The sequence below is a fragment of the Mustela putorius genome, unplaced genomic scaffold (assembly GCF_011764305.1).
Source record: "Mustela putorius furo isolate JIRA1106 unplaced genomic scaffold, ASM1176430v1.1 tig00001114_pilon_pilon_pilon, whole genome shotgun sequence".
NCBI lineage: Eukaryota > Metazoa > Chordata > Mammalia > Carnivora > Mustelidae > Mustela > Mustela putorius.
This window is the reverse complement of record NW_025421575.1, coordinates 409,404-417,198: the sequence shown is the minus strand read 5'-3', so window position 1 is coordinate 417,198 and position 7,795 is coordinate 409,404. Positions and strand designations below refer to the sequence as shown.

Sequence of the window (7,795 nt, the reverse complement as noted above, 5' to 3'; positions counted from 1 at the left end):
ATGATGTGGATGGAACTTGAGGGTATTATGCTAAGTGAAATAAGTCAATCAGAGAAAGACAATTATCACATCATCTCATCAATATGAGGAATTTGAGAAACAAGACAGAGGATCATAGGGGAATTGAGGGGGAAATGAAACAAGATGAAACCAGAGAGGGAGACAAACCATAAAAGACTCATAATCTCAGGAAACAAACTTAGGGTTGCTTGAGTGGGGGGTGGGGTGGGGTGGGAAGGATGGGGTGTCTGGGTGGTGGACACTGGGGAGGGTATGTGCTATTGTGAATGCTGTGAATTGTGTAAGACTAATGAATCACAAACTTGTACCCCTGAAACAAATAATACATTATATGTCAATTAAATAAAAAAAAAGAAATTGTGTCAGTCATCAACAATCTCCCAACAAGCCAAAGTCCAGGGCCTGACAACTTCCCAGGGAAATTCTACCAGAAATTTAAAGAAGAATTAATAGCTATTCTTCTTAAACTGTTCCAAAAAAGTAGAAAAAGAAGGAACACTTCCCAACTTACTCTTTTTTTTTCAGACACATTTATTCAGTGTCATGATTAGACTATTACATTTAGCAATCAACAGCATGGGTAGAAATTAAAAAAAAAAAAACTACATTAAAGCCCTTTGTTGGAATGTTTTACACTTTCCACAGAACAGAAACAAATAACCTGTTATACAATTAGTCACAGATTCAGTCCTTGAGTTTTTTGCCCATACACATGAGTACTGTCTAAAACATGTCTTCTCTATAGCAGCTAGGCCCTGCCACCGCTGTGCTTGGCTGAGTTCACAAATCTGTCGTAACCTGTGGCTTCCCTGTCACTTCTCTGGCTCTCTTCTCCTGCTAAGCTTTTGTTTTCCCGGCAGTATTTAAAATGTTCTGCCACTAACATAGCCACTGCTGCTGCTGGAACTGCCATAACTGCCTTGGTTTTGTAGTTTGGCAAAGTATTGGCCTCCACCACCATAGAAGCCAGGGCTTCTGCCTCCAAAATTTCCTCCTTTCATGGATCTAAAATTTGAGGATTGATTGTTGTAATTGCCAAAATAATTATAGCTTCCACCACCTCCAAAGTAGCTTCCACCATTACTAAACCCATTATAGCCATCTCCACTGTCACCATATCTGCCACCGCCTTGATTGCCACCAACACCACCTTACCCACTGAACTTCCCTCCATGACCAAAGTTGCCATTCCCACCAAAACCACCTCCACAACCACCAGCAAACTTTCCAATACCACTTTGGCCTCTTTGGCTGGATAAAGCACTAGCCATTTCTTGCTTAGATAAGGCTGTCTTTACTTCATAGTTGTGGTCATTCACAGTATGGTATTTTTGAATGACAATGTTGTCTACAGTTGTCTACAATGTTGTCATTAAATGTTACAAAAGCAAAACCTCTGTTTTTGCCACTGCCTCAGTCATTCATGATCTCAATCACTTCAATTTTCCCATACTGTTCAAAATAATTTCTTAGAGATGATGTTCTCCAGTGTCTTCTTTAATGCCACCAACAAAAATCTTGTTCACAGTTAAGTGGGCACCAAGTCTTTAAAATCTTCTCTTGAGACAGCCCTCTCTGGTTCCACAACTCTTCCATCTACCTTGTGTTGCATTGCATTCATGGCTGCATCCACCTCCTCCAAAGGGGTGTACATGGCAAACCCAAAGTCTCTGGAGTGCTTGGTGGTTGGATCTCTCATTACCACACAGTCCGTAAGTGTTCCCCATTGCTCAAAATGGCTCCTCAGACTCTCATCGGTTGTTTCAAAGCTCAAACCTCTGATAAAGAGCTTCTGCAGCTGTTTAGGCTCTTTGGGAGACTCTGACTTAGGCATGACAGTGGTGGGAGGGGAGATTTTAATGATGCTTACTCAGCAGAGTCCATGGGCAGAAAGGAGTAATCTAACAAATATATCTTTTCCCAACTCATTCTATGGGGCCACCATGCCCTTATTTTCAAAACCGGACAAAGACCCCACTAAAATGGAGAGTTAAAAGCTAATATTCCTGATGAACATGGATACAAAAATTCTCAACAAGACACTGGCATATCAAATGCAATGGCACATTAAAAGAATTATTCACCACAATCAAGTGGGATTTATTCCTGGGCTGGAGGCCTTGTTCAATATTCACAAATCAATCAGTGTGATACACTACATTAATAAAAGAAAGGATGAGAACCACACGATCTTCTCAAAAGATGCAGAAAGCATTTTTTAAAAAGATTTTATTTATTTATTTGACACAGAGAGAGAGAGATCACAAGCTGGCAGAGAGGCAGGCGAGGGGTGGGGGGAAGCAGGCTCCTTGCTGAGCAAAGAGACCGATGTGGGGCTCGATTCCAGGACCCCGAGATCATAAGCTGACCTGAAGGCAGAGGCTCAACCCACTGAGCAACCCAGGTGTCTCGATGCAGAAAGTATTTAATGCCATTTTATTACTTGTTTTCTTGTTGTTTCTGGAGATTTTCTCTGTTCCTTTCTAGTCTGTGTCACTTTGGGTCTTTCTTTCACACTCAAAGAGTCCCCTTTCATATTTCTTGTAGGACTGGTTTAGTGTTCATGAACTCCTTTAGGTTTTTTTTTTTAAATGTCTGGGAAACTATCTCTCCCATTTTGAATGATAACCTTTGTTGATTTATTCTTAGACAACATATTATAAGCCCTAAGGAGTGAGTATGGAAGCAGCTGAAATGTCAGCAGCATTCCTGGTCTCAGGGTGTTGAATGCAATGACCCAGTAGGAGCAGGATTCCACAACCCCCGGGACAGGGCAAAAGGGCAAAGCTATGAAAGAATGTAATTCTTAGTCTCCCCTTCTTGCACCCAGTGATTGCTAGCCCAAACATCCTGCTCCTCCCTTATTCCATGACTGACTCCCTGTGTGTCTACATGTAGGGGAAAATGCAAGCCTGCTTCAAGATATTTGCCATCCCCTTACACTCTTTTCCTACACTTGGAGGCATCTGTCTTTGCATTTCTGATAAAAACAAAACCAGAATAAAAGCTATGTGCAGGGTTCAGCTGCTGCTGCTCTCCCTTATAGAGGCAGCCCTGCACCGCCCCTCAGACTGGTGTCTGAGAATTTTATTTCAGTGCATGACATTTGGCACACAAACAGGGAAGTTTTCAGGGCTCGATAGAGTCCTCATCCACAGTATGGGGTGACATTTGGATCCTAAGGGTGTTACTTTTTCAGGGCTCAATGGAGTCCTGAGCCACAATGTGCAGTGACATTTGGTACCTAAGGGTGGAACTTCTTTAGGACCCGATAGAGTCCTCATCTGCATGTCACTCCTCAAGCCTGAGAAAAGGAAAGGGCATCCACTCATCCAGGTAGGAACTATAGGCACTTGATTCCTGTGATGGAGTGACCATTGAACTATTTTTTTCTTTCTTTCAGGTGTGCAGTATTTATTTTTGATTTCTCTCTGATCTATTCTTCTGTCTGTTATAAACCTATTAGTCATGGGAACATCTTTAAGTAAGCAACAAGTTGCTTATAAAAAGCAGTTACATATGTTGATACATTCTATAGGATGCAAAGTAATAAAAATTTAACATAATTTTTGTCTGTAATATATCAACACTGCCCATGGTAGCCACCTGAAGGCTATTTTTTGGTTGAGGACATGGGCTTGGGCATGGACATGGTTGAGGCATGGGCAAAAGGCTATAAAATGCATTGGGTCCTGTTAAAATTTTTCATTTGCATACATGGCATCTTTACCAGATTGCTATCCACTCTTTAAAGAAAAAAACAGCTTGAACTAGTTGGTAGGATTTTATTCCTCCCTTTCAAATCTGCCGCCACTGTCCCCATCCTGGCAACAGCCCCTAAGACCCAAAGGAGGCTCCAATATTATCCCCTAATAAATTGCCTCCTCCTTTGCACTCTCTAATAGCAAAAAATAAAGGTGTCAAGAGAGAGTACCTTCTTTTCCATAAAAAGAAAATGTTATAGGAAGCTCAAAAACAAAAAGGCTTTATTGACACATTTCCTGTCCTTTAAGCCCAGGAACAAGCTCCACAGCATAATCATTTTGTCATTCTAGGTCTTCAAAAAGCTCCATAAGAATTGTCCATATGATTGGAACTTCTCTCTTTTTCAGTTCCCAAGGACTCTCCCTTGGGATGCCCTTTAACTCACTAAAAACAATCTGAATTGCAAAATTTTAAAAAGACCTGATTTCCTTTAACACTGCATGGCCTCAATGAAATCTATAAATTAAATCTCTTCTGCAAAAAATAAGGCTCTACATCAGAACCCAGACGTAAGGGTATCTTGCAAAATGTGTTTGCCCAAATATGTTTGGCTGGTAAACTCTCTCCTACTAGACGATAATTATCTAAATAGGCTTCCTCCAAATAAACCCAGGTTGCTGGAGGAAACACAGGCCCCTCTAGCAAAGGGGACACTGATTCTTTCTCTCTGTCTCACTGTTCCTCCTAATAAATGTGGGGGCTTCTCCCTCATTTCCTGGGTTAATGGCTATAGTTGGAACCCAATATATCTGGTTAGTCTACCTCAGGACAGAAAGTTTACTAAATATTCCCAAATAGCTGCCAAAACTCCCTTTGTTTCAGGTAAGTTCCCTCTCTTTTCTGGCCTGACATGGACTGCCTACTTCCATTTTGATGGAAAAACAAAAATCTACGTCTGCTCATCTAGCAGAGCTGACAGGCTTTAAACTGGGAAACTTTTTCTTTGCCTTCTGGCAACACTCTGCCTCTTCTGCCTCTCCTCCTCCTGTTTCTGCACTACCTTGGTGCAGGCTCCATACATGGCTCACTTCAGATTTCCCCATCAGTGTCTCCAGTAAAAATTGACAATGGGAGGTAAACCCAATTACTTCTAAAAAAAAAAATTCAGGTCAAACATTTGGTATTTAAACTAACTTAGGTTTGTTGGTTTAATAAAATAAACAGATCTTGGGGCGCCTGGGTAGCTCAATTTTAAAGCATCTGCCTTTGGCTCAGGTTATGTTCCCAGCATCCTGGGGTCAAGTCCCGCCTTGAGGTCCATGTTCAGTGAGGAGCCTGCTTCTCCCTCTCAAGATCCCTCTGCTTGTGTTCCCTCTCTCTTTATTTCTTTGTGTCAAGTAAATAAATAAAGTCTTTTTAAAAATCTTTAAAGGAATAGCATGGAGGGCATTAGGAGAAGGAAGGGGAAAATGAAGGGGAAGAAATTGGAATGGGAGATGAACCATGAAAGACTATGAACTCCAGGAAACAACCTGAGGGTTTTAGAAGGGAGGAGTGTTAGGGGATGGGTTAGCCTGGTCATGGATATTAAAAAGGGCATGTATTATGTGACACACGGTTTTCATACACAAACAGTGAATTGTGGAACACTACATCAAAAACTAATGATGTACTGTATGGTGACTAACATAATAAAAATAAATAAATAAATAATAAAGTTAAAAAAGTAAAGTTATCAGCATTAAATATAAAACTTTTATTCTACCAAAATTTACTAAATCTCCAACAAGCTTATGTTATCTCTGTTACAATTTGTTAGCCAAAAATTGACTTAAAGTAATGGTTAATTTTCTCTCTTCAAGTTTTCATGGGTAATTATTAAAATAGCTTTAAAAGTCTTTGGCACCCTAAAACATCAAAGTTTTGTTTGAATAATAACTTATAATAAAATTCATTGGACATCTATGTCTTCTCCAAACAAAATTAAGTACTAGAACATTGATTACTAAATGTAGGTTTATGCTTTTGACTTCCTATTTCAAAAAATCTAAAAATATATAAATCTGTTGGCAAACATGCTTTATGCTTACTGATTCACAAATTTGTTATTCAAAAAGGTTTTAATATAACAGTTCATACTTAGTTACTACTTTGTTTTCCCTAAAGACTAAGGTTTTTAAAAATGCAAAATTCTGCTAAATGTAATTAAAACTGACAATAAAAGGGGAACTCTGAAATACTTTTACAAAAAAATACTCCCATTTTTTACATGACCCCAAATCAGGCAAATGGAAAATGTTACCAGCAGTCTTTTTTGCTGGTAACATAATTTACCAGCAATTAATGCTCAAATAATTCCCATGGGGACTTTGCAATTTGGTCTTCAAAATCTTTCTTTAGTCCCTTCAATTCACAATCTCATTGTGATTGATATTAAAGATTGTTTTTTTTTTTTTACTATTCCTTTGCACCCTAAAAATAAAAAAAAAACATTTTCTTCTCAGTCCCTGCAATTAACAATCACAGACCTATATGAAAATACCAATGAAAATATTTGCCTGAAGGGATAATAAATAGCCCTACCATATGTCAGTCTTTTGTTAACCCAATGCAATCCAAACTTATGGTCACTTTTCTTTCCAATTGCAGCTCCTACAAAATGGTTGAGATGATGAAAAAAAAAAAAACAAACCAAAACAATTCAATTAATTGGCTTTAATCCCCAACACATCTATTTAGGCATCAACAACAAAAAAATGGATCTTTATTCTCCTCTGCTTTAAATTCTCATTCTTTTTTTTTTCACCAAGGGGCAAGGGCCTTGACTAAAGTTCTCTATCCATCTTTCACAGGAAAAACACACCATGATCCTGTCCCAAATGCCAACAGTTCTCTTCTACTCACCTTCCTGGAGGAGTTAATCCCCATGGTTTATTCACAAATCAACTATGGCAAATGAATGTTATCCATTTCCCCTCAATTGGCTGACTACAATGGATGCATGTCACTATTAATACTTACTCTAAATTTATATGGGCCTCTGCTCAAAGTGTTAAATGCTCCTCTCATGTCATTAATCATCTCTTAAAATGCTTTGGCATAATGGGCACCCCCCGAAACATAAAATGGACAATGGCCCACCTAATAAGTCCCATTACATAACCTAATTTCTAAATGTTTGGAAAGTTACACATTCTACTGGCATTTCCCACAATCTTCAAGGTCAAGCTATTGTTTAATTGTGTCAATGGTATCTTAAAACTACTTTTTACATAAACAGAAAGAGGAAACTGAGATCCCCAGAATGAGAATAATGAAGGCACTGTTAACTATTAATCACTTACAACTAGACATTTTAATTCAGCTCATTCAGGACATTTTTAAAAAGTTTGTTTGTTTATTTATTTATTTTATTTATTTGACAGACAGAGATCACAAGTAGGCAGAGAGGCAGGCAGAGGGAGAGGAGGGGAAGCCAGTTCCCTGCTGAGCAGACAGCCTGATGCAGGGCTCAATTTCAGGACCCTGAGATCATGACCTGAGCTGAAGGCAGAGGTTTTAACCCAATGAGCCACCCAGGTGCCCCTCATTCAGAACATTTTTGTGGTTACCTTTAATAACCACAAGTATGGTATAGACTGCCCAATGTGGGGGCCAGAGTGGAATAGCCTAGTATCTTTACTCATATGGGGGAGAGGTTTTGCTGCTATGCTTACTCCATAAGGTCCTATATGGCTATCCACTTGGCTGATTAAGCCTCATCATGAGCTGGCATGAGGAATTAAAAAACCTGTTTTCATGCTTTGGCCTGATGTTAGTAACTCCCTGCCTTTCAACCTTTAACTATTTTGCAAATGAACATTACCTGTGTATATGTTGCTAAGCAGCAAGCAGAAGCCTGGCTCTCAGTTCAGTTGTCCAGGACTTGGCAAGGGAGATTCCTCCTACAATAATCGGTCTATGCTTTAGAAGAAAGAGAGAGAAAAAAAACCCCCAAACTAAAATGGTTCTTAGGTATCCCACTGGCAGCTATTTTAACCATCAGGGCTGTGGCAACTACTGCCACATC

At 39.4% G+C, this 7,795-nt stretch overlaps 1 pseudogene; it reads right to left on the bottom strand.

The window, feature by feature from the left end:
• Positions 1–884: 884 nt before the first annotated feature.
• Positions 885–1,855, bottom strand: LOC101685526 (annotated as a pseudogene).
• Positions 1,856–7,795: the final 5,940 nt, after the last annotated feature.